This window comes from Parambassis ranga, chromosome 16 (genome assembly GCF_900634625.1).
Source record: "Parambassis ranga chromosome 16, fParRan2.1, whole genome shotgun sequence".
Classification (NCBI taxonomy): domain Eukaryota; kingdom Metazoa; phylum Chordata; class Actinopteri; family Ambassidae; genus Parambassis; species Parambassis ranga.
This window is the reverse complement of record NC_041036.1, coordinates 20184349-20212135: the sequence shown is the minus strand read 5'-3', so window position 1 is coordinate 20212135 and position 27787 is coordinate 20184349. Positions and strand designations below refer to the sequence as shown.

The 27787-nt window shown below is 42.0% G+C and overlaps 1 protein-coding gene across 3 annotated transcripts in view; it reads right to left on the bottom strand.

The window, feature by feature from the left end:
- Positions 1–27787, bottom strand: part of sema6cb (semaphorin 6Cb) — a 132009-nt gene that overhangs the window by 67091 nt on the left and 37131 nt on the right. For all 3 annotated transcript variants that reach the window (XM_028424685.1, XM_028424686.1, XM_028424687.1), the window contains exon 4: positions 9375–9569. The gene's annotated coding sequence lies outside the window, so the exon portion shown is untranslated. The remainder of the gene's footprint in view (positions 1–9374; positions 9570–27787) is intronic.

Here is a 27787-nt window from a genome sequence, read left to right as displayed (position 1 = left end):
CCTCAAAGCCTTCTCAGGCTGTGGTGCAGACGGTTTGTGTGCTGCTGGCTCGGCACTGGGGTTTATCACAGAACAACACGGGAAATGTGATGCCACGTCGGCCGCTAGCTGACACTTTAATTTGTCACTGGTGATAGGGTTTGTCAAACTATTCCTGGAGTTCATCAGCCACCTGGCCTTATTTGCTCACGCCACAGATGACTTTTCAGCCCACTTGAGAAATCCTCTGCCACAATGACCTTGATGCTCAATCGCTGCATATTTTTCATTATGTACGAGCCTCTGTGGAGCAGGTGCCACGTTGTTCTTCAATTCAAGACTGTGTGCTGGGTACTGATGAACCAGAATGTGAGCTACAAAAAAAAAAAAAGATCCTCTTTCAATAACTATTGCTTGTCTTAAAAAAAGAACCGCGCTGAGATTGTTCAGAGAGCTGTAAAGTCTAGGAAGATGAAAGCACACAAACATTTGAGTCAAACTAAGCAGGAGATGCAAACAGTCGGGGACGTCTACGTGGAGAAAATAGAAATGTAAAAAGAGAGACAGCTTTGTGTCTATAGGGAACTCTCTGGAATACTTATTAATTTAAACAAAATAAAATCAGTACTACATCCACAGGGACGGCGATGGGGTTTGCAGGTCATCAACAAAGGAATAAATCTGCATTATTTGTGAAGCTTTAAATACTTCTTTTAAATTATATTTCCAGCAGTAAATAATACGTATTTGAAACAAAATCAATGCAGATCTGGAACTATGACAGCTGTGTAGGACCATGTGAAGCTCTATGTTTACATAAAGTTAATACAAATGAATGCATCTGGGTCAAATATTGTTGAATGAGTTGCCCAGGGTGTCATTCAGGTAGCATGTAGCATAAAATAAATCTTGTAATTTCATGCAAAAGCCAAAGAAAATCTCTTGTCCTGGACTCTGAACTGTACGAAGAACATTAACAACTTATTGCCAGAATGTTTGCTTGTGTAAGCCTTTGACATACTATTAGCCCATGATATACACTATCTTTAGTATACACTGTGGCCTGGCTGCCATCCAGACTCTAAACAAACACGCTCTTATTGAAGAAAAGAGCCATATTTAGTTAAAGAAGAAACAAATGACGCTAAAAGGCTATAAGAAAAAAGAGTCATGCATACATACATACATTTACAGTGTACACATTTGCTTTTACAGAGGTTTTAAGCCCTGGAAAAATCTCTAGGCAATTGACTGCTTCTCAAAGTGTGCATGTAACAAATGAGAAACACTGGAAAGCAGGTGAAGTAAAGAGGCCCAAAGATAGACTGACAACTACCAGTGACCATCGCAAAGAATGTCACCCACTCCCGTTAAGGTCAAAAGCCAGATGCTAGCGTGTGAACATACAGTGTAATTTATATGCCATTGAATCAGCTTGAAATAAGCCTTCTTCCACTGTGTCTCAATTGAAAACTAAAAACTAGTGGTATTCGCAAATGAGGCATTTCTCTGGAGGGGAAATGAGGCAGATTCCCTTTAATCTCTGAGATTTCATTTCCTTGCTTCTGTCCCAGTGATTTGGTGCTGCAGATGTCTCCTCTCTACGTTTAAGCCCTTCGGCCATATGCTACTGCCGCCCAGACTGTGACACAAAGGGCTTTTAATCAGTCTTCTAAATGACGGAGCACATTCTGTCATTAAAAACACAAGGCTTTGAGGCTTGCCTGAGCCCCTAGCCTCCAAGTCCTTTTTATTGCAGTCAGATCTGAAGTTGTTACATTGCTGCTTTACAAAAAAAATCTATATTTAAAAAACTTTTTATGACTTTCTGATCTATTTGAGCTGGCTGAGATCCCAAAATGTCCACAGCAACGTTCTCTGTGTTTTGATAGGCAGTGCCACTGGATATCGTAAGTCTAATATTCAATGGATCTTCACTCTGCACGTGCAGTGAGTGTCAGACTGACAACAGCAAGCAGCCAAAAGCCTAAAAAAATCCCACTCCATCTCAAGCAACCCCTTTGAATCCCCGCCAACTGTCCAAATAGATCAATTTTAATGTGCACAGGAGTTATCTGAAGGGTGAAAGAGGCACAGGCAAATACGGAAACATTATTATAATAGAATTAATGTGCGCTCAAAGTAAACATTATTCAATAGCATAGAGCATTATCATAAATTAAGCCCGATTGCAGACAAATTTTATAAATAAGATTCACCATCTTATGACCTTTATATGTTGGTAAAGACAAAAAAAATTAAAGCTGCAAGCAGCATTGCGGGCCCTCGCGCACCTTGCGATCCGCGGGGTCATCGCAGTCTTCTCTCCTATGCTCTCGTCTCCTATACTCTCCTGTCCTATGCTCTCCTCTTATTTCCACAGAGATACAACGAACACATGTTTACAACCAAACTTTCCTGCTACCAGTAGGTGGCGCTATGACCGTATCATCCTATTAGCATATATATCTGTTCAGACTCAGGTCCATAGCAGTACTGTAAGATTTTGTCCACATTGCATAAAGTATATGGGTAGTACTGCATAAAACACAGCGAGTTCCTTTGTAATGGCGAACGGTCAACTTTGAGGCCACTCCCCCGCCACACGGTAATACTTTTGAAAGAGTTTTGGAATGCGTCTATTCCCTATGGTGTCCTGAGTGGACACAGTGAATTTCAGCTCAATTGCATGAAGTATGTGAGGCGTGAAAAGTTTTGAAGCAGGGTCAAAAATAGGCAAAAAATTGCCACAAAAGTCAAAATGGCGGACTTCCTGTTGGGTTTGGAGGCGGGGTCCAAGAGACTTTTTTGTGCGTCTTGGGGTGATACACATGTGTGCTAATTTTCATGAACCTGTGTCAAACTGGCCAGCGGGGCTACGCATTAGGGCAATAAATACAGTGAGTTCCTTTGTAATGGCGAATGGTCAAGTTTGAGGCCACGCCCCCGCCACACCGTCAGACTTTTGTAAGAGTTTTTGAATGCGTCTATTCCCTATGGTGTCCTGAGTGGACACAGTGAGTTTTAGCTCATTTGGAGGAAGTATGCGAGGCGTGAAAAGTTTTGTAGGAGGGTCACAAATCGCCAAAAATTAACAGAAATTTCAAAATTGCGGACTTCCTGTTGGGTTTGGAGGGGGGGTCCAAGAGACTTTTTTGTGCATCTTGGGGTGATACACATGTGTACCAATTTTCATGACCCTACTCAAAACAGGCCAGGGGGGCAGGCAGAAAAACCTATGAAAACACAACATTTTGTGTAGCCAGTAGGTGGCGCTCTGTCAAAGCCTCAATATTGTTGTATAGATGTGTTTAGGGTCAGACTCTGATCATACATGTGACATTTCGTACAGATCGGACAGAAAACGAAGAAGTTATAGAGACTTTCTGTGTCCTCAGAAATGGTCAAACTTTGAGGCCACGCCCCGGCCACACCGTAAGACTTTTGTAAGAGTTTTGGAATGCGTCTATTCCCTATGGTGTCCTGAGTGGACACGGCGAATTTCAGCTCAATCCGTTGAAGTATGCGAGGCGTGAAAAGTTTGGCAGCAGGGTCACACATCGCCAAAAATGGCCACAAACCTTCAAATGGCGGACTTCCTGTTGGGTTTGGAGGGGGGGTCCAAGAGACTTTTTTGTGCGTCTTGAGGTGATACATATGTGTGCCAATTTTCATAATCCTGTGTCAAACCGGCCAGAGGGGCTACGCGTTGGGGGCGCTATAGAGCCATTTTTATATGTGCATTTCAAAAGTCAGCAAATTTCAAAATTTTTCGGGCGAATGAATTTTTCTACCAAGTTTGGTGAGTTTTTGGGCATGTTAAGGCCTCCAAAAATGCGATCTCGGAGGGGGAAAAAAAAAAAAAAAAAAAAAAAAAAAAATAATAATCCTAAGGGTTTCAATAGGGCTCTTGCACCATTCGGTGCTCGGGCCCTAAATAATAATCCTAAGGGTTTCAATAGGGCTCTTGCACCATTCGGTGCTCGGGCCCTAATAATAATCCTAAGGGTTTCAATAGGGCTCTTGCACCATTCGGTGCTCGGGCCCTAAATATTAAACCGCTGACCCGTTGCACAGGTGAATTGTAATTACAAACAGCCTTGAGGCAGTCTTGGAGGGCCTCCTGACTTTCACCCCAACTTCAAGTAATCCCACCCTCCTTATCCAAATTGGCTAAATGTTTCCAAACCTGAGCAGAGGGATGGAATTACTTAGAGATTTGAGGAGTGATTTTAAAGTAAAGCACACATGCACGGCATCTGACGTCTGGACTGAGAAGCGTGCAGCCGGATGGCAGCCATGTTTGCTGACTGTGTAGAAGCACCCCCCCCCCATTAAAGGGAGATGATTTATTTAAACTCGGCTGAAGATTTGTTTTTGCACCTCACGCTCTGGAAGTGTTTTTATTTTTGCATGAATGTGGTGAATGTGAACACTAGTCCTGCTTATGGGAAGTATGGCCTGCAGATTGTTTGTGCTGACAGTGAAAGAGCTGTTATCACAATCGGAGGGCTGTTTTTCTCCTCGCAGCTTGTCAGCTGTGCTCAAGCTCTGACTCGCAAATTGTATTTGTGTGTTCTGCAACAAACTGGCTCCTGTCCAGCATCTCAGAGTGTCTAATAGCATGAGGACATAGCATAAAACACTGCATGCTTTTTTTTTGATAAACTGGCTAGTTAAGCTAGCCTGAAGAAGTTGCACTTTGTTAGCTTTCCATGTGAAGGTAATTAGCCATTGATTACCATGAAACTCAGCTAAAAGTTGCTTTGAAGGCAAAATATTTATCTGAGTGGTATGTGTATAGAGAAGAATCGATAACGTGTTCTCTGTAGTTATAAAGCTCATCAGATCACTGCTGCAAAACAGCTCAAATAACAGTAAGAAAAAAAAATATTCCTTTTGTGCCACTGAGGAAAAAGAGAAGGGTACTCTTTGCTCTACAAATGCCTGGCAGGGAATGCATCACATCTGTAGATCGATCTCCCCCTGCCTAGGGCTCTGAATATTAAGCAATCGTGGGAAAGTTATCCTGTCACGTTCCAGGTGAGGAGAGCTAAAGCCGGCAATTATCCCATCCTCCCGCCCACAGACTGAACGCTGGTTTTTAATGAAAAGAAAATCTGATCCATTAACAAACCCCTCCATTTTGAAACCCTGTATTTTTTTAATAGTTCACTCAATTTGGATCCAGAATGTGAGTAGCAGATCGCTGTGGCAGTTTTTTTTGGGGATCACTTACGAGTGACATTTGTTTAGCTACAAACAGAAGCTGTTGCAGCTCTGAGCTTAAAAACAAGCATGTTGTAGCATGTTAATTCAGCCAGCATCTGTGGAGCTTCAATGGGGCTCCCAAATGATATTAATACATAAAGTAGCACCAAATGTGTTTGGTCAGTCGCTGGAAGACGCGAAACGCTGTCAGGTCTGTGCTGCTCTTGAGCTTCTAAATCTTAACCCCTCAAACTGTGAGCATATTTGGAAGGACCAATGCTCCATGTTTACTGCAAAGAGAAGCATCCAAGAATCCTTACAATGTAGTTAAGAAAAAAGAATGCATTTAAAACCCAGGTTTAAATGGGTTTGGAGATTCTGAGGGTAAACCTATCCTGTGTCCCGTTTATACAAATAAATAAAGAAATAAATTCAGACTACTGCTACCACAACCCCAGTTATCAAAAGAACAACTCTTTCCCACAGCTGTAAAAATAAAACCAAACTGGGGAACATTTTCACATCCTTGGGATACATCCTAATGAGCTATGCTAGTCCTGTCAGACAAACTATGATCTAATCACAAGTTGTGCTGCACTGAAAAAGCACCCATAGGAGTTTTACTCAAGCTGCACCAAAGCCTCCTGGGTAAGCAATGTTAAGACAGTAGCTCTGTAAATAGAACTGCTTGCTCACATGTACAGCCTGCTGACATGTACAGTACATACAGTGGTGCTGTTGCCTATAGTAGGCTGTGTTACAACTCCCACCAGCCTACCATTAGCCTGAGCTCTGTCTCTCTGTCAGAATCCCTCAGCATCCCCTCACCTCTCTGAGCGGATCCAAGCGGAGAGCCTCTGACAGTTAGCGAGCGCCTCCGCTGCACACATCATTGATACTAATGGAGACGGAAGGCTGGTGTAGGGTGGCATGTGGATCAGAGATTGTTGGTGTGTATGTGTATATGTGTGTGTGTGTGTGTGTGTGTGTGTGTGTGTGTACAGGGTAACCAAAATCAGGATTACACAAGTGGAGCATGTGTGGTTGCTCTGCGGCACGGAGATCAATTCATGTCGCTGCAGCAAATGGCATGACAACCAGTCTCCTCCCCATCACCATCTGCCTCCTCTGTGCCAATTTGTCACAGCACATCCGAGTGTGGCCATGCCCTCATTTAACACTGATCGAGAGCGCAACTCAGGAAAGAACGTGGAAGAAAGGGAGAGAAGGAGAAAATAAGGACACTGACAAAGACTCAAGCCCTCGGGGCAAACAGCAAGAGAGGTCAGCTGGAGTTTATCAGAGGGCAAAGACAGGGAAAATACACGGGGGGCATCCTGCAGGATCAAGTACAACCACATGCTTTCAACTCACCAGGATTAAATCTGGACCAAGACCTTTGTCTTGTATCTCCTCTCTGCCATTTCCATCATAAATCAGACTGAAAATGCAGCTATATCTGTCCAGACTCATACAATTCTTGCCTTGGAATGAGGTAGATGTTTGAATTCATGTTAACATTTCAAGTTTTAAAAACCTACCTTAAGCTATGACCAAAAAGTTTTTTTCAGAGGTCACAGTAACTATGACCTTGAACACCAAAATGTGACCTATCCTGACCTAATCTAACCTTCTCTTCTCCCTCTTGAATCCTAACAACAATTTGCACCATATTTGAAGCTCCCTAAAGCTATGGCAAGAAATGTGTTTTTTTCCGAGGTCACATGGCCTTTGACCACCAATATCTGTCTCTACCAGAATATTAACAAAACATTTGAAGTTACCTAAAGCTATGACTGAAAATGTGTTTCCTGAGGTCACATGACTGTTGACCACTAAAACTTAACCTTTTTGTTCTTGGATCAGAAACATTTGGAGCAAATTTTACAGTGACCATCACCCTTGATCTCATGTTCCTGAGGTCAACACAACATGACGTGTACCCATCACATGAGTCAGTGGACATGTGGACATTTTAAAGAAATTGTGAGGAATTTCCATCTGAGTTCTGAAGGTGTAGCATATTCATCCAGAACTGGTAGTTTCCAGCTTATAGTCAGCTGCATTTTCAGTTTGGTGCTTAAAAAAATGTACAAATAATAGAGAATAATTACAAAATAGCAGCTCATCTGTAATTATCGGTCTGAGAGTGAAGCAGTGCCAGTAAGGACAAGAAGGCCGGATTTGCCAGAAGCATTCTGGTGTTTGTTACAGAGGATTGTTTTGTTTCTTCTACTAAAGCATGTGGGCTATGAACAAATGTTCATACATCCAAACTATGCATCAAACAATGTACAGCAGCAAGGACAAAGTGCCTACGTTGTTGACTGAGTGGGTGACAAGATATGAAAGTAATGCCACTCTCACTCTCTTTCTGCCTCTCTCTCACATTTTTGGCACGATAATACCTCTATTCAACTCAGCGGTCTGATCATGTTTCACGCTTGTGCACACGCACCAACTACCATTCTGTCCCATTTCACCCCCTTTGATATGTCTTTGTGTCATCAATAATGACAGGCAGAAAATAGCTGTCCACATCGGGGCCTCTCGTGCTACGGCGGTGCCAACACCTCGTGCTTATATGCTCAACCTACTGACCAAACTATTATGTATTGTTTTCCTGCTGTCAGCACAGAGGCAATGTGAAAGTGGTGGGTTCCTATTCATTTTGACTCAGGCACAATACTTCACAATGGTGCTGTGCTGCACGTATGCACAGCCAGCCAAAAGAGGGATCACACAACAGTGGCTTTGAAAGGGCGCACAAATGAAGAGATCCAGAGTCCAATGTGAGCTGTCACAGTGTCAAATCAACAAATATAAGAGCACATGGGGATAAAGCCCCTGCCAATCCAGGCAAAACAATGTGTTAAAAAAATCTTCATGTTTACTCCTCTACCTGTGTGTGTGTGTGAGGCAGAACTATGCCTGAATGTCTCTCGAGTGTCTTTTTGCTTTTAGAAGAATACAAAAACAAAGCTGTGACCTGTGCTAGCTCACACAATCAGCTATGAAAGCTGTTAACAGGCAGAATGTTTCCTCTCATTACTGTGGCCAATCTGACGGTGTGAACTTCAAATCACCGTGCACACATATGTCAGTGTTGCAACAAGCCATTGAAGTGTGTGGGTTTTTTTCACAGTTCAGCATTTGAATGAGCAACAGAACTGAATCTCAAGTGTTTACATGGTTAATGCACAATGCTGCTCAGAGGAGGGAGGATCCCTTCTCAATTTCTATCTTTTTATCTCTTCCCTCATTGAATAGTTCTTTTTTCTCTAATTTTTCCCACTGCCTTTTAGTTATCTTCCTATTGAAGGGTCTCAGTAGAGGATGTTTTAGATAATAAGAACTTTGCATAGAAACCTGCGATGTCTGTCCTCAAGCTGTGTTGGGCTGATCCCGTCATTTAAACCAGAAATACAGAAGAATGAAACCATATGCTTTAAAGGGAATATTTAGTTTTGCAGGTATATCTTGGAAATCCACTTCCTAAGAACTAAATCTGAACCTGTTCGACACCACCAGCTCCACCTACTTTCTCTGCAGAAAGATATATGCATGTAGCTCGGCCTTGGATTCAGGACAGCCACAGGCAACATAGTAAATTTAGTTGTAGAAGTTTTCATCTAACTACTTATTGTATTGTCTGAATATGCAACAATTAGATGTTTTGAACTTTCAGTCTGGAAACAGGAACATTTTCCAGTGGTTTGTCAATTAGATGCCATGGATTGATTCATCATAGACAATCCTCAGCTGCAGATCTAGTAGTCTGAAGAATGAAGATGTCCCAACTAACAGACAGTTTAAAGCAAATTAAACTGTGTCCAATTACTTTTGGTCACATACAAAATGTATTTGTTACTTTATTATGTTTATATAAGTGACTTATAAAATAATAGTAATAATAAAATAGTTTTTGAAAGCCAAACATTGTGCAAAAGCTTCCGTATTTCCGTCCTTAGGGAAAATAGGGGAACATCTCTGCATTCTGCATTATGTATCACACACAAACAGCGAAAGCTTACTAACAGTACCTTTTTAAATTGTACTCAACCCAGAAAAATCTGTATTCCTGTATTCTGTTAACCACTGGGTGGCCACAACAGAAGACAATGTCAAAACACAAGACAGCAAAACTTAGTGGCAGTTAAGGCAGAGATTCAGGATTTACTTACAGGTTATAGTTGAATTGCCACGTCCGACAATCCACCAATCCAGTGTCCTCCTCCTACTTCTCTCAGGAAAAAGACCTCAGCAGGGGGTGTGCAGGAGGGGTCTGGATGACGGTAAATAACCGAAGTTGTCAATGGGCTGTCAGAGGTTAAAAGCCCCTAAGAGGTCCTCCCGCTAAGAAGTCTTCAATAAACTTCCTGCAAGCACAACAGAAAAAAAATACACATAAGTACGGACAACACAAATTGGAACAGCTGCGCTTACAACCCCTCTGCTGAAGGACCTCAGGGGTTTGTCGCTCTCCCTTAAACGGGGCCACTGACCCACAGAGCCTCCATGGAGAGGGGCTGTTCGTACTCTCACTGTAATCTCCTCAGTCACTGTGCTGTCATAACATCACAACCAACACCAGCACAGGGGCCGTAAGCAGGGCCAGATGTGTGCAGTTAAAACCAACTAAAGAGCTTTATGTTCGGGAAGTCTGCTCCTTCCTTTTTATGACACACTGCAGTTTATGATATCAAAGTATGCTCACTGTTAACAAGTATGGAGAGTTTTTTTTGAATACTCCAAACCTCTGCCCACACTCTTTGTATGTGTCCACAGAGTGTATGCTGTCTTACTGTAGACCGACTGCAGCATGTGGTTTAACATGCCTACGCTTATGGTAAACTGTGTGGGCACTCCATCCAAAACTTGTTTTCGCAACTGACACATGGAGGTATTATTATGCAGCCTGGCATGACTGATAAATCTTGGGATATCTGCTGCATAACAAAACACTGCTCACAACAATAAGCACACTAAAACCAGTGTGGACCCGCTGACCTGTCCTCACTTTGTTTTTCCTCCATCTTCACTTACAGCACAATGTCCACCCTTTTTTTCTAGCACGCAATTGAGAAGGATTATGTTGGCTGGGAGTTTTTTTATTTTTTTGTCTTCATGTGTTTCTAGACTTTTTCTTTGCTTTAAAACTTTCTTCATTTCGCCTGTAGCCTGTCTCTGTCCTCGAGAGACTCATTCATTCAGCACAGCTGGGGTTTAAACCAGCACAACTCTGCTGTTAGCTCACCTTTCTAACAGCACTGTCATCCTTTACCCAGCATCCCCACAGAAAACCCACAATCACACTAAAGAGATTTTATGACAGATGAACTTCCAGGAAAACCATTTATTGTGTGTTAAACCACAAAAGTCATTTCAAATGAACAAGGATTGATAACGGCAACTGTGGATATATATGCTGTAACCAAGCTAACCTATTCAAAAGAGTTTTTTAATTAAATATACAAACACCCAGTGGGGATGGAGGTCATGACTGCAGAGCCGTTCTGTATCCTTACCCATGGATGAAGCCTATTACTGACTCATTCTCACAGAGCAGCAGATGAGCTGCATTACATTCCCAATCCCTCCTGAATGAGGCAGCTGACTGCAGCTGCTGAGAGCTCAACACACACATCGTAGCTTCGTAAAGCCGCTATAGGCCTGTAAATACTTCACTACCTCAGCCTTCTGCAAAATTAAGCAGAGTGCTGTGACAGCTTTGGCTGGCTGGCTCGTGGTGACTTAACCTGAGTGGTGTAAAAAGACAGGGAGGGGAGGTGTTAACTCATGAACGCACGGCTGGTTTGTGGAATTGTTACAGCCACTTTGCCAAATGACACCAGGTTTTTAGTCACAGGAAGTGAGCTGGTGGAGTCAAGAATGATGTCACATCTAAAACCTATTTAAAAAGAGCACTAGGCTCATTTACACGCAACGTCTGACCACTTACTTCCACTTTCTCACACATCAGTCACATGGTGGGGAGGCCACAGCTGTTTTTCTTGTCAACAATCCTCAACATCAAATTATTATTTTTTTTAAGACAGGGATACAGGGAGGGCAATGACATGTAGGGCTACAACAGATTATAAACTTAAAGAAAAAGTAAGGACAATTTAAAGGGTTCAAATTCTTTGCTGTTTTAGCACTCCAGATGAAGTGGAAAATCTAAGATAATGCGTTTGCATGCACCTGTCCTTTAGAAGTGACAATAACAAACTGATTGATAATAAAGTAGTTGTGCATTTTAGACTTTAGGCTTCCTTTTCCTTATAGCAAGAGAGTGTCAGTGCCAGTCATGCTCTCACACCTGGAAAAACATTGCATCAGGGAAAGGAGGTGCCTGCAGCAGCAGTAGGGTGTAGCTGTATCTACATGTATTTGAATGCATTTGCAGTATCACAGAAAAACAGCATCAGTGTCCTCAGAACCTGCTTGCTAAATCAGACATTTGTGTGCAGTGCAGGCAGCAATAAGGGCTCTAGTCACAAAAGTCTTGACTGCTTGTCCTCAAAAACAACATGTTAACTGGATAACCAACATGATTAACGGCTGCTGGCATAGAGCTGAGATAAATTAGGGTCAGCAGATTCAGTTAAAGAGGCCACAGGATGAGAATTGTGTCTGTGGAAGGTAACAGACTTTTTGTTGTTCTGCTCAGCTGTTGACCAGAACAGAGTGGGTTCCAGTATTGATTATAGCGAATGAGATCAGCTGGTGGGGTTGTTATCAGGCTCTGTAACTTCAGCTGCTGGGGCTATTAGGTGGGGTGCTCATATAACACATGGGAGATGAAGGATAATGTTGCCGTGATTGTTTCATTGCCACACTGCGATCATTGTGCCCCGGTGTTAGTGGCGTCCTATAATTTCTAATCTCATTTTCTAGAAATAGTCCCACAGAGAGGCCCCCTTATCCTGCCATAATAGTTTTGAGGTGAGCCCCATTTACCAAATGAGCTTTTCAGAGCACAACATTCCCATTAACACCGCTCACACAATCCCTCTTCTCCTTCAAAATGTGCACCATGAGCTTCCCTGCAGACTCCATGCCCCAAAAAGCAAACATCCCACTTTTAGGAGTTTTGTATCCATTCAATCCCCACTGAGCAAAACTGGTGAAATCTCTCCCTTACCAAATTACCCACTAATCCCACTTTCACTAGACCAGGCACTGACACCATCTACACATCCCTACTCCCACTTGTCTGGATATTTCCCTGCAGTCCTTGCAGAGCTCACTGGGTTGTGGTAGTGATCAATGGCCTCTGGCTGAGGGTGTCAGGGGGGCCCTGGGCTCCAGGAATGGAGGTATTAATAATGCAAGGTCCAGGCCTGTCATATCCTCCATTAGCACAAAGGAGGCGGGAGGCCCAATGGCTGATTGATTACTAATTAGATTAATTGCAGTCTTTTAGAGAAGGAGGAGAATGTAATAGACTGGGGCCCTGACAAGCATGAGGATAGAGAAGCCTGGCCGGCTGAAAAATATATTTTTTTGTTCAAAAAGGACATTTCAGAGAGCATGCTTCTCCTTTGAGATGAAGGTACAATTCAAGAAAGAGCAGCCTGAGTCTGTGTAATAAACAAGAATTCAATCAAAGTCCAACCAACTACCTATTACTTTAAAAATGTCTAATAAATTGTTCAATTCTCCGCAGGCCTCTCTCCACAATGCACCTGACTACACCAAAAGAACACAGCTCTGCTGCACTGTGTGCACTGCTTACTGAGGAAGACAAGGCCTGTTATTTGCTGTTTTCATGAGACAATTTCCCTCCTCCCATCTTCGGCATTTGTGTCTCGTTACCCATCACTCTCTGGAAAACATGACGTTATGAGGCTTACTGCTCTGCAGTTTTCATGTAATGATGTTGTTGAACACAGCCGATTGCTAAAGGCCGCAGAGGTGCTCCACTTAATCTCCCCACTGTCCTTTAGAGAAAAACCTAACAAAATTAGCATCAAAGCCGTAGAACATTACATTTAAATCCGACATCTAAAAGGTAAACATATTGAATGAATATTGGACTTTTTCCTCTAATTACTGCTGTTGGACTGAAATTGGAAATCGGACTCACTTAGTTGGCATTTAGTTTCATTGTGTAACCTCTAAAATGATGAATGTGATGCATATTTTTAATTTCTTGCAAAATTGATCACGACTGTGCAAAGTTGTATTATTTAATTTCAATTATCAGTCTGAGTGTCTCTGCTTCCTCTGAAGTATTTTCAACCTTAAATGAAAATTATTGCAAAACAATTCTTCATTTAAAAGGCTTACATATTCCCATAATCCAAGCCTGCTATCAAAACCACTGCTGCAGTTATTAAAAAAAGAAAAAAAAATCACATCTTAATTCCCAACAAGTGGCAAAGGCAAGCATGCATGTATGAGTACGAGACTAATTGGCACATTGGTATGGCCACACTCATTACACACACCCACACTCAACATAAATAGCCTCACACTTCTGAGGGGATAATGCCTTCCAAATAGGGAGCTGCATTATTTGTCTCAGCCTGCCTCTCCAACAGCAGACCATGGAGAGTTGTATTTTGTTCTGCTGGTTCTGGCAAACCTTCAGAGGAGGAGGGGTGGAAGAGTCCTATCATGCACTGGTATGTTTAGCACAATAACTGTGTCATCATCGACAAAAATGAAGCCTGCAGAATTATAAAAAGTCACAGTGCACATCACCAGTATAGGCCCAGGTTTTTTTTGTCTCATATCATCAATCATAAAGAGCCTTTCCTTTATCAGCATGTTCGACAGTGAGATAGGTCACAAATGACTTCTTGAGGGGCTGTTAGGATGAAGTGGGATATTAGAGCTATTAATTATTTCACTCCTTCGCCCTGCTGGGAGGCAGTTCTGTGACAGTCCCTCATATCTGACAAAGTTCATCTGTGCATGATTCTCAAATATCTTGAGATCGGGCTTTGGGGGCAGCCATCACTGGAATCTGTTGGCACATCATCCCTAAGGACAATACAGCCAACTCATTCAGAAACTGTCAAGTGTTAGCGCTGACCTTTAGACTGATCAGAAGCACAAAAAGGTTCTGAAGAAAGTAAGGAAGAAGGTCATCTTCAGATTCAAAACTCTGCTCATAGTCCTTCTGAAAGGCACTATTATTCACCAGCCAGAACTTGCTGGAGTTTTTGATTGAGGTTGTTGCTGTAAGAATTGGCTTGGAAATGCATTCCAACAGCTTGTAAGCCAGGCAAGTCTGAGACCTGTAACAACCACACAAAAAGACAAAATCAGTTTACACTGTAATTTGAATGGAAGCAGAATGGAAAAGCTTACTCATCCATTCTGTAAAACTGCACTGTAATAACCACGTTTCTGTCCATCTAGGTCTGTACCTGCTCTCCATCTGTTCTCCTTCCCTAAACCCAAAGCTAACTCCCACCACCACCACCTCCTTCTCCTCCTCTCAGCCCCTGTGGCTCACTGCAGTGACAACATGCTGTGCTAATTGAAAGCGACCCTGACTCGTCCTTTTTCCAAACCACTCTGGCTGGTGCCCCGTTGTTTTTCTCTCCGCTGGCGGTTGACAATTAGCCTTTCGGCTGCGGTGCTCTGCGGTGTGAACTTTGGCCTTGCCGTGTCGGCCCCTCACCTCTCTCCCCCTGCAAAAACAAGGCCGGGTCCAAAACCATGTAGAGCGGGAAGAAACTGCAGACTTGCACCTTTTTTTCTTTTTTTCTTCCTCTCACTGCGCTTCAGTGTGGCTGGTGAGAACTGTTCTGGAATAAATGAAACCAGTCCTCCAGAGGTTAAGAGTTTTGCTCTTTGTTGGTTTCTTTATGCAAGTCTAACTGATGCATAATATTGTTTGCACAATAAGAAGAGGCCTAAAATTTGAAATTCAATGAGAATGCAAACCATTCCTGAGCTATCCTCCATTGAATGAGCTCTGAAAACTCTGAAGGACAAAAGCACAAACGCTAACCTAATAGATGAGCTACAGCTGCAGCACAGACAGCATGATTAGATTCTCCTCATACTTAATTCCTTTATCAAAAAGCAGCGATATTCCACTAAAACAAAACGCTTGTACCTGCAGTGTTTCTACAGAGGTGGGCTGCTCTTATCACCCACACTGAATAGGACTGGGGCCCATAATGTAATAGCCTAGCAGCACGCTCATAAATCACCAGAAGAGCCTGCATGCCACATGCACTGACACTCCCAATCTGCCAACCTGTGTCTTTATTAAAGAGCATATTATACTGAAAGGCTTTTTTCCCCCCCACAGTCGCCTTGCAATAAACACCTCGGCTCATATATTTATGCAAACACAGGGATACAAATACTTTCCTCTGGAGGCACAAATACATTTGTCTGTGCTTTTATGTGAATGTGTGTGCATGTGTGACAGACAGACAGAGACTGGCATTGTTTATACATCTTGTCACCCTTCCTCTTCACAATTACATCAACTGTCTCCCTCCTACCGCGAGTGACGCATCAATTCGGATGTATGAATGTCTGCTCATATCTGATTAGCCTTAGTAAATCTCTTGAATGTTAGTGGCCAAATTGTGTAGACATGAGTATAGTGTGCTGCTTGTGTGTGCTATGATAATGTGTAATGTTTATTTCTTTCCACACTTCCATTAAGTTGGACAGCTAAATTGGAAAAATGTCAAAAGTAAATGTCATGTGAGCTGACATAGAAATAGCAATAAAGTGAGATGAGGCATCAGTACAGTCCCTGTATGTTGACTGAAGAAGGATTCATCCTTTCAGTTTGTTCCACACCAAAAGGAAACACGCTCATCCTGTTTCGCATGGGGTATATTTGGAGCGTTGAAGATCTGCACCCTAATTAACCCTATGAAGTTGAAACCGTCTAATTAACATATTCTTCATGCTTAACACTCAAAAAGCTGAAGGACAGTTCTGGTGATCCCTTTTTTAGAAATCCTCCCTTTTGACTGTGTCAACATAAAAAAGTTTTTTAACCTGATTTGTATTTACAGAAGATGTTGGATAGTCCGGAGCAGGGCTGCCAAATCTACATCCAACTGTTTTGTTTTGGCCACTAAATTTGAAACATTCATACTCAAATCTTGTCTATTTTCACAGCCAACAACAATTCAGGAAACACATTTGGCAGCATTTTGTCATATTTGGCCATCTTTGGTTTAGAACATACTGCTGAAGAAATGCAGCAGACAGAAGAGAAGGAAATAGGGCCAGTGGAAACCATCTAAAAACTGTGCTGCAGTTTGGGCAACATTTTGCAGCCATGCGTTTCAGCGTGGGCTGTTTTGTATGATGTCGCTACTAACTCCAACCCTTGTGGGTCTCATGATGCAGGAAGGTTTGACCTCCCATATCACATCTCAGAGGTAGATGAGACAAATGAGAGGACAGATGGCTAACAAAGGAGTGTATTTAGTGCTAACATTTAGTGCTAACATTGAATCATTAGTTTTCCAAAAACATCTGCACGCTAAGAAAAATCTCACATCATGAAAGAAGTTATTGCTTTGCTGACTGAACAAGCACACCCACAGTGGCAAATTCGTCCCCTTTAGAAAGCAGATTCCAGACAGTAATCAGGAATATACATAAAACACTGTGTGTGTCTTTTTCCTTGTTTAGAAGCCCACATTCTTCAGACTTATACTGAATTAATTTCTTGGTTGCAGAACTGCCCTATTGATTTATTAAAGGACTTTAATGTGCCACTTCCACAGGATTACAGCACAACAGCTTTATGCAATGTGTGCTTTACAAATTAATCTAGCATACTCTTCAACTGAAGGCCTCTCAAAATGTTGTATTTTCTCTATTAGTGTTTAAATCAGGTCAATTTTCACACATTTTTACTTATTAGATGGATTTAATGGTTGTTATATTCACTTCTTATCAACTTGTGCAAGTTTTTTGGAGCCTGCATATCATTCAAGTGTCGAAGAAGCCTTCTTGAAGAAATCCAAGATGTCAAGTCTCTGCCTGCTCTGAGTTATGCGATTATTTGTGCCAACTAAATGTGCCTAAATTTCTGCAGGCTGCCACAGTGCTTCCAACCAAAATCATGCAAATCATAAGGAAGGAAAAAAAACACACACACACACTAAATCCCTTTCTCCCACTCAGTTCCTGCAAACACGAGACATACCCCTCAGTAAACACCGGCAGCGAACACATCTCACTGCTGAGAGACAGAAATGTAAACAGCTCGGGAACTCTCGGAATAGAAGTTATTACACTCAAGAAATAAAAACACTCAAGATGAGGTTTAAGATCAGGGTTGTTAGTGTTTTTTTTTTTTTCTGAAGACTCCTTTGGGTGCAATCTGAAGTGTCACATTAACTCCTAGGACTCTCCTCACCCACAAAGCTGCTAGATCTCTCTGGCCATGAGCCTAGAAAGCCTGAAGATGGTCCCCTCAAACCAAGGTTTTTCCACTCACATCGGATTTGAATCTGATGCTAATTCTACTGCAAAAAAGGCTTTATGGCTTTAGGTTTTGAAATTTATTCTGAAATGCCGACAGTTACGCAGGTTTTAGAGGTCACATTTCAACACAAGGACAACTACAAAACTATAACCTTTGCCAAGCATTTCAGACAGCTGTCACAGCACAGAAACAAAACTCAAAAGGAGAGGAAAGTTGTTGTTGGTATCTAGGTTGATGCCTCAGCTCACTCAAAACTCAAAAGGATATCAAAAAAGAAAAGAAGGAAGTCTTGCACACTGTGTACCACAAACTGTGGTCAATGCTGCTTGTTCTCTGGGCTCTGTGGTTTCATACTGCTGACTCTGAGCATTTTTTTGTACTCTGCTCTCCCCGGAAAACAATCTCACTGAAACGAGCTGATTACATAGAGTAAAACTTAAAGTAAAGTTGTGAGCCTTACTAGGTGTAGGACCTTCATTTGTCCTTTGCTTTCAGAGTTATTTATAACAGGTGTGCATGAGGACAACTTCTATTATATGCTGTAATATGGAAATGCACTTTTATTATTTATGCCAATTAAAGATAATAACTGCAGCAGACGTTTTGCATTATTGACTACAACAGATACGATCACTCAGACAAAAGTGAAATAAGAGCATTCATCTAAACATCATTAATCGTCGCACTGACCTGTACCTGCATCACACATCCTGTCAAAAACTGGCCAGAAGAAGATGAGTGGAAATAAGGCAGGATGGAGGAGGGGTGGGGGGTGGCGGGTGGACGGCAGCTGAGCTCCCGCGGCACACATTTTGTATCTTGACAATACAGATCAAACACAGTCTCACAGCAGTTGAGGCTGAGCCACCGTTTGTTATCTCGTCTGATGTGGAACGCAGACGCATGGTGGAGAGTGAGGCAGACAGGTAATCCAGGATTACAGCACCGACGTGTCATTTCCGTGGACGTGTTATTCCTACTCAGGCGTCTTTTGTGTGAAAAGTAAGGTGCAACCCTGTCTGTCTCCTCCAAACTCTCCTCTGGCACCCATCAATGGCGCACCGTGGACCGGCATAGACGACGAGATAATGAGCTCCCGTTGCCTTGTCAACGCTATCCCCCTCCTCCCTCAGACAGTCACAGCCCCTAAGCTTCCGTTTGCCCAGTTCCTGGTGTGCAGATCTCTCCGCTAAATAAGGAATCTAGATAGTAAATTAAATTTCATATTGTTCTAAAATCCACCTGACAGGTTACCACAGATACCACAGCATAAATTTAGCTGTCTGCGTTTGGGGGTTGGACGAGATGAGTGAGGATGGAGTTACACAAAGGACGTTCACCTGGGGGCCTGTGGTTGGATTGGTGTGGTGCCATTATTTTTTTGTTTCTTACTAAGGTTTGGTTTTCACCCACTCTTGCGTTGTGACTCTTTTTACTTTCAGCTTAGGTAGATAGGTTTGGTTGAAGGGAAAGATCAATGTTAAGGTCCATTTTTGAGGCTGCCTGGGAAACAAGTCCTGCTTAAAAGTAGGCAGGCCCTCCCAACCAGGACTATGTAATAACTGGTTGATAATTCTAAAGTATGGAAACAACCTCTTGTAGTAATATGGTTGTACTGCATGTCAAATGTATTGTGTGGAAAGACGATGGCAGAAAAGCGCTTTGTTTATAAGCCAATGTTTACCTTGTAAATTGTGTTTTCTGTTTTAAACCAAGCTTTCCTGAACCAAGGTGTGTTGATTTCATTCCTAACCATAACTACAGTTTATTGTAGAAATATGTTTTTCTGGCTGTCTAATGCGGAGGTGCTGTTTTTGGAGCGGCTGAAATTCAACCCATTCTTTTGAATATTCCTTTTCCATTTGCAACAGTTTATTACAGATTCTACCAGTAATAACTGATATTTATTTAACAGTGTGTTTGTTTGCTTATTTGCATAATTGTGTATTATTTACTCTAATTTGGCTTTTGCTGAGCACTTTAACTCATCAGTCAACTACAAGGTGGTGGCTTGACACCTTTATATGAAATGATTTGACAGAGTTAATCAAAGCTGCTCTGCAGTCACCAACAATGAGTTATTCAGAGACTGTGACTTCAGGTCACACTGACTGTTTCATACACAGCTACAGAAAACGGAGAGAAGCTAGAAAAATGAAATTACTTACTCAGCTCTACATATCAGGTAAAAATCCCCTTTTTAGTCCAACATAAAGTGTTTTTCCCCTCTTGGTTTTAGTGTGTCTGTCTCTCATCAACAAATAGTGGGTGGGTTGAGGAAGAGTCTGGCCACATTCCTGATGGTATATCTGCTTGTGCATTGTGACATTTCCGGTACAGTGGCATTCCCTCCCCTACCTGTGTGTCACTGCAATGTTTAACACCAGAGTGTTAAATTCCATAACACTCGGGTGTTGTCTGTCACAATGAAGCAACTACTTGCAACTAGAACTTCAGACACTAGAGTTTCTGTTTTTGATTCCATGTTTGCAATAATTATGAACTGAAATGCGATGGCTGTTCCTATTCCCATCTCATATACAATTTAGTAGCAGGATTGTGTGAACTTACAGTGCTGCTTAAATATCTCTGCATAAATATGACACAAACCATTGGTAGACTATTACACAAGTGCTGAAAATATACAACATAATCAGAAATATTATGCTTTATAATGATTTATTCAGGAAAACATAATGTTATATATCTGTCGGTGAAAGTTCTGAACCTCTAAGATTAGCAGTTTATTTAAAGGCCAAATCAGAGTCCATCCATTCTAAGGTAAATCAGTGTGAGGTGCCAGTAAGTGCCTTGTTCACTTGAACAAAAGTGATCTATCAAAGTCTGATATGCACAATGTGTGCAAAGGGATCAAAGGAGATTTCCGAGGACCTCAGAAAAATAGTTTTTGACAAAACAAAATTGTGTCTAAAGAGTGCAGACTCCACAAACCTACAGTCAGATTAATACCACTGTTACCCTCACTAGCCCCTAGAGGCCCACCGTTGCAATATTAAAATGGCACATTTAACCTTACAAAAAATAAAACAACATTAACATTACTAATGGGTTCTATTGTTCAGGTTTACAATGTAGTTGGATGATAGATTGTGTAAATAGGTGTGATCATCTGGCCATGAACTACAATTTGTTGTTCTTTCCTTTTTTTGTGACTGTATAAAAGACTAAAGTAAGTAAAATGCCTGAAATATTTTTGTTCTGTAATAAGTGATTGACAGTTTATTTTGGGAAAATACAATAAAAGAAGTGTTACTGTTTTTGATCATTCATAAGATTTGAATGTTTCCTCTGTTACAGTTTTAAGTTTATTTATTTTTTTATTACTTTTGTGATTAAATAGTAAATTCTAATCAGATTAAGGAATACATGTTATTGATAGATTTCTGTAGCATTATTAAAAATATATATAGTAAAGGTCATGTTTTTAGGGTTTGGCTCGTTTGCCCAAATATCTGTTCACTGGGGCATGATAACAAGGTGATAAAGTTCAGGGAGGTGGGTGTGTAAGGGCTCATAGCATAATAATAGACTGACCAGTAGGTCTGTCAGACAGTATTGTTTGACCTCTGGAATGTGTGGATTCTTACAAATGTGTGACTCCTGTGTGTAAATTTAGGTCTAATTATTTAGCACTAAAATTATTAAGCCTGGAAAATCATCAGAGTCGACTGTATCATCTATGGTGTGTATGACATCACTGAGGCCGTCCAAAAGGGTCATGTTCAAAAGGTCAAAGCGAGGCAGCTGGACATGTGGGCTCCAGTTCAGGAAACTGATGAAGCTGCTTAATTTTGGACATGATTGGACATTTCCCTGTAAAAACCAACAGACTGCACAGTCCTGTGAGAAGCATGGTGGTGGCAGTATCATGGTCAGTTTTGCTGCATATTCAAAATAAATTCTTAATTATCTCACTGAATCGGTGCTGTATCTCAATAGTATGTAGGTCATGCAGCACAAAATTGGTTCTACAAATAAGTACAAAGTAAAAAGTAACATTTTTTTGGACTGGCCAAGTCAAGTTCTGACCTTATTCCCACTAAAAGGTTGTGGAAGCAAGAAGTTTATTGTGAGTAAACGTCTCTTTGATTGGGTTTGTCTACTTTCAGTGTGAAAACCTGCTGATATTTTGGGTCATATTTATGCAGAAATATAGAAAAGAAAATTCTAGAGGTTCACAAACATGCGAGCAGCACTGTATTCTTCAAACAATCATTGCCTATGTAATTCTAGGCAACTTCTTTGTTGATAATATGTAAATCAACAACCGGATTACACCCTCAATATTTGGGATGCATTAATCCACATTTTACTTCACTCAAATGTCTGCTTTGAAGAAAAACAAACATGATTCCCAAGACGTTGCTGTAAACATGCTTTGGTATATTCAGTCTACTTTTACAGTAACTGCAGAAGAAGAGTTCTGGCAAAGCTTTTATCCCAGCTAATGTTTCTGTCTCCACCCCAATCTGCCCTCACTCCCAACTGACTCTTTCTTTTGGAAAAAAAAAAACACTTTTACAAAAGCAGCTGCTAAAACGAAAAAAGAAAAACTCAGCACTTGCTTATGTCTATTGAACATTTTACTCTGCGGAGCTCAGGCATACGTTAACCCTTCACCCAGTTTTAACTCCAAAAATGATTTGCATAATCTGTACAGTAAAAGTCACATTCAAAGTTGAAATGATTCCCCACTGGCATGTGTCCAGGAAGAGATTCAGAGCAAAAACAAAGAGATTCAAGCTAGTGTGTTTATTCCCAAACCTTGCTTAATGCTCCAAATTTCCAAAAAAGCCTGAATGATGACATCAATGCTGACAACACTGAGCAGTGAATACATAATGCCAGTAAAAGCCCTTATTTTCAACCTCAACTAAGTCTTCTGCCAGTTGCATGAGTCATGACAGTTAAATGAAAAGACTGCCTGACCCCTTCATGTTTCTTTGGAGGGTTTGTTCATTAATGACTGAGGCTCAGCCCTATGTCAACATGCTGGCTGCTAGCAGCAAGGGCCAGAAGGGACATGAGGTGGTGCTAACACCCACTGCCGTGTCGTGGCCTGGCACGGGCCTGTGTTTTGGATGGGAGACTCATGGAAATCAGTGGGGCTTGGCCGGGCTTCACTACTGCCTTGGCCTGCTAATGGCTTTCCAACTTTGGGGCTGCCATTTGTCAGCTTGACTGATGTCCGCGCCATGAGGATCAATCCCTTTCCATCATCCATCTCTTCACCATCAAAGAAAAAGTACAGTACTCTGGTGTGTTGGACCAGAACAAAGCTCAGAAAAAGCTCACAAAAATGTTAAAAAAAAAACATTTAAAGCTTTCAACGTGCAGGTAGGCCAGGAAGTGTAGTGAATAATGTCAGGATGAGGGAATGAATTTACTGCGAGGGAGAGGGGGAAAAAGACAAAACAAAAAGGGAAAACTTGGCATTCTCATTTTGTACATAATAGAAGCGCATCAGACACAGCCAAAAACCACAGAAAGCACGACGCGCTGTTGAGATAGGTTGTTCCTATTCCTGGAACATTCTCAGTAGTCTGTAAAAAAAAACGGGAACTGTCTCTCCTTTCTCACTTCATTAAGTGATTCTTATTGAAGCCTTGCAAACAGGAAACATTAAGTCCCTGGAGAAAAGAGAGAAAGTAAGCAGCTCTATCTGAGACCGTGAACGAGGAGTGGCAAATGAATATGAAGAAGCAAAGAAAAATATGTGGGAAAGGGAAAAAAAGAATAAAACATAGTTAGGGAGCAACAGTGTGAGGGAAAGAGCTGAAAGAGGTTGTGGGGCCCCAGGTGAGCCCTGTGGTGGGTCATTTCACAGCCCTGTAGGCTGACTAACACTGACAGGTCAGCTGGAAGACTCACTGCCAAAAGAAACCCCTCAACGGAAAGAAAGGGGCACAGGGCTGTGCCTTAACACACAATCCTAAACATAAAACATACACACACATGCGCGCACTCTGCCTCCACCACAAAATCATTTCCTTTTCAATCTGCCACACAATAACCTAGCTACTGTTTATTGACCTTTACCATGCAGCTTTTCACCAAGCAATCGCTTTTTTGGCTCAAGGCACTGAAATATAGCTCCTTCAGCTCGACTCTGCAAATCCACCATAGCACAACTGGCTTTCACACCCGCTTTCACAGCTCAGGACACATCAGGCTGAGCAGTGAGCGCCTGAGGGAGGACGTGTCTCCCTGACAGCCACGATGATTGGATCATCAAAGAAGACAACTTGATGTTATAACCGTCATTAGTGCAGTAACAAATCAATTAAAGGGAATCGTAGCACTTTAAGGAATGTGCGCACACGTGCCTGAGAGGCATATGCATACACAGTCTGTATTTTACAACAGAATATTTCATGGTCACAGTCTGGCTTCTGGCTGGAACCTGGCCACTGTCATCCAATCACAGAGCCACAACAGGCAGATTTTGTATTGCAATGCTCTTGTTTATAAAAGAATACAAGTGAGGCAGATAAAAACCATTTCTCCACACCATAAATTCGAGAGGCTATGAAGAAAAAAAACAACAGGTGATCGATCCCCAAACCCTGTTTGCCATTAAAAAAAAGACCTCAAGAGGTGAAATAAAGGTCACTTGAAAAACACAAGGGGCAATTTTACCAGTCAACACTTTAATTCTTTGGAGACTATTAATGATTGTTTGAAGGAGACTTGGATGCTCTTCATCCTTCTCAGGCATGAAAATTAGAGGCGGCTGCAGTAATTGCGTCTATGTGGCAACCTCCCGCCGCCGAAATGAATGCCGGTGACAGTGCAGGTCCTATTTGGCTGACGAGCAGCAGGAGAGCAGGTGGGCAGGCTGAGGCTTATCTGCCAAAACAGCCGGGGTTACACCACACCTCCTGCCGCAAGAACTGCCACGACTCACCGACCGCACGCAGAGAGAATGAGAGGGTAGCGACATGAGGGGGGGAGAGGAAAGAACAGAGAAGTAGAGCTATGGTAGGTTACAAGAGAGGAATCAGCTGCACACAAAGAGAGCACAAGAATCATTAGATCCTGAGAGCTAAATAAGGCGGCTGTTTGTGGAGAAGGCAGAAGAGGTGAAATGTGTCTACAGGTATGAGATACCTTCAAAGAATAAAAAGTTTATATCATAGTAACAATACTTCTATTGTTTATATTTGGTTAATATATATTATATTATATTTTAATTCAATACTACCAATAACTCTTTTCCTTTCTTTGTACAATAGAAGAACTTTTAAGCCAATGAAAACCACACTTGTAACTACACTACATGTATGTATGTATTTAGTTCTGTGCTAGCATGACTGCAAATGCAAATGAAAGGCTAGTTACATCATTATCTGAGTAGGCACTTGGCTAGACAATAAATGACGTACAAAGCAAATAACTACTATTAGCTCCGCAAGAACTAATAGTACTAGATACCTGGCATGGAAAACAACAGTACAAGGAATGCTCAGAATGCGTGCACAGACAGACAGACAGACGCAGGCAGTGCAACTGGATGGCCACAGGAGGAACTATTAGGACAACTATTGTTCCGATTTTACATTGATAACCTTTGAATAAAGCAAATTAGGTTTTAGATGAAGCAAATGCAATGATCTCGGATCAGCTTTTTAAACATGTGGATCTTTAAGACAAATCAGCTTCTTTTCCCCTTGTAATACAGAAATCAATGTATCAAAAAGAACCAGAAAATAACAAAAAATGGTGAAACACCCTACTCTCTATCATCTCCACTGGTAACTCGAGGAGGATATTAGCCTCTTTCACCTGTATTTGCCCCATAAACCCCGCTGCTGCTCTAATCTCATTGGAGCTGGCTGACTCTGCTGCAACACACTGTCACTCCACCGGGGGCATTGCACCTTCCCCCAAAATCCTCTCCAGGGCTTCTGAAGTGTTGACTAAGCGGCTCCAGGCTCACTGTCAGGGAGCGCGGCTGTGAATGTGAGATTCCAGGTGTCACTTTAATTGAGACCTTGATGGTGCCGCCTGAGCAAGATTGTAGGGCAGATAAGGCAATGCTGCACCTGTGTGAGGAGGACAGCTGATTACACAGCGGGATACATTTGAATAAGTCCCAAAAACAAGGGCTTTATTCACCTAAATGTTTCATTAATTTCTCCAAGGCACGTTTCTTATCACACAGAGAGGGGAAAGTACAATCCAAACAAAGAGACGAATCTCTGTCCAGGTCTGTCTGCTGCATATAAACACAGGCTGTTCTTCTTTCTGCAGTGTACAGCGGCCACCCTTTCTGATTGATGAAAGTGCCATGTCTGCAAGCGCCTCTTTTACATAGCGAGAGCCTCCCCTGCAGCCCGCAATTCATCATCTGACAGTGGGATGGCGGCATTCATCTTAATGCATAACAGACCCAAACCGGTCCCAGGTCACACACTGCTGCCGTGAATCCCTGTGTTTGATTTTGAGAGGAGAGATGAGATGGCCAGGGGGTTTAGGGAGAGGGTGGGGGGCAGAGAGATATGAGCAAACCAAAACTGTCACTTTAATGTTTGTATCAGCTTACTTACACAAACCTGCATAGAGATAGGCCATCAATAAAGCTAGTCCCGGGAGACAGGGATGTTTTACCAATGGTAAAGGATAAATACACCCTAAAATATATTCCCAGTTTGAGCAGTGAACACTTTCAAGCTACAAAATGTGGCTGGTGGGGGAAAAAAAAACACAATCTGATCGGCTGATGTTAGCTTTTGATAGACAAGACATTGTTTTAACAGACCACTTCCCACATGCTTCTGTGGGACACACCATTTAAAGGGATCTCCAAGATGGTTGCACATAAAAGGTGTAAAATTGTGTGTTGCATCTGTGTTTCCGGAGGAGTCTAATACACCGTGGTATCATCTTGGTATCACCTTGCTGTTTTTCCAGACATTATTACTGCCCTGCGAACAGAGAGGAGGGTGGCAGGTAGAGATAGAGAACCATAAACAAGCTTGAACAGGTTTTTTTTCGTCCCATTTCTGTCACTGCGGTTTGCCTGTTTGAAGATGTTGCTGCTGGACGCAGAGCAGGCCACTGTGTAAATTCTGGTGAGAGCCACGCAGAGTAAGTGGCAGCTGCTGCTTTAGTCACTTCCCAATCTTATTGGGGCTGGAGTAAAACATTTTTTTACACAGCAATTTAAAAGCACAATAACGCAAGCAAGCAATCACAAGCAAATTAGAGTCGTCAGGAACACAACCATGATTACACATAGCCCAAAACATAACAAACACGCCTTTAAGCTGTTGGCATTTACTCACCATGACTAAGGGAAAGTTGATTGAAATCAATTTATGCTCATTCTGTGTGGTGGGGAGGCCACAACAGTAAACTATATCCCCATAGAAAACAAGCTGAGGACATTTAACAACCTTTGACGTGCCATTGGAGCCTACTGAGGAGAAGCCATGAGTACATTGAAGTGGAGGGAGGGAGGGTCAAAAGTCTTTATAGGATCTTTTTTTTTAATTCCCATTCATTGCGAATATGCAGCTGTGTTCATGTTTTCTGAAATAAATTTCCACAAACTATACTTAATAAAGTATTATCTTCATCATTAAATCTGCGAGCAGACAGGAAAAGCATTAGTCCAATCAGGTGCAACCACACAGTGTGCTGCATCAATCAAGCAGTCACTGCTGCTATCAGTGAGTATACTTAAAGCAAGAGGAGTGTAATTTAATTAACTCAGGGCATTTCTACAAGATCCTACAGTCTCATTCCTGCTACCTACAGCGTGTTACTGAATGACAAGAGCAATGAAGCAAAGTGTCTGCCTCAGCAAGAGAGCAAATACTTCTCTATATTTTCTTTCTTTGCTTTCTTCTTGGTAAATGTGGGGGGTAATTGGCATGCAAGCGTCAGCAGGGCTGTTAGACAAGCCAGGTCCCCAGCCCGGGCACAGAGCACAACGGCTCCGCTGTGCCCACAAAATTAGTTTAAAGCTGTGATTCAGCAACAGGCTGAGACCTGTACAGTGCCACTGATGCCATCCATCACTGCAAATCCATTTCTCTGGCGCAACAAGTGAGCCGCACTATCACCCACCACACCTCCTACACAGTAAAGCACAGAAGCAGGGACAATGAAATTCAAAAGACACGGGTTCCGATG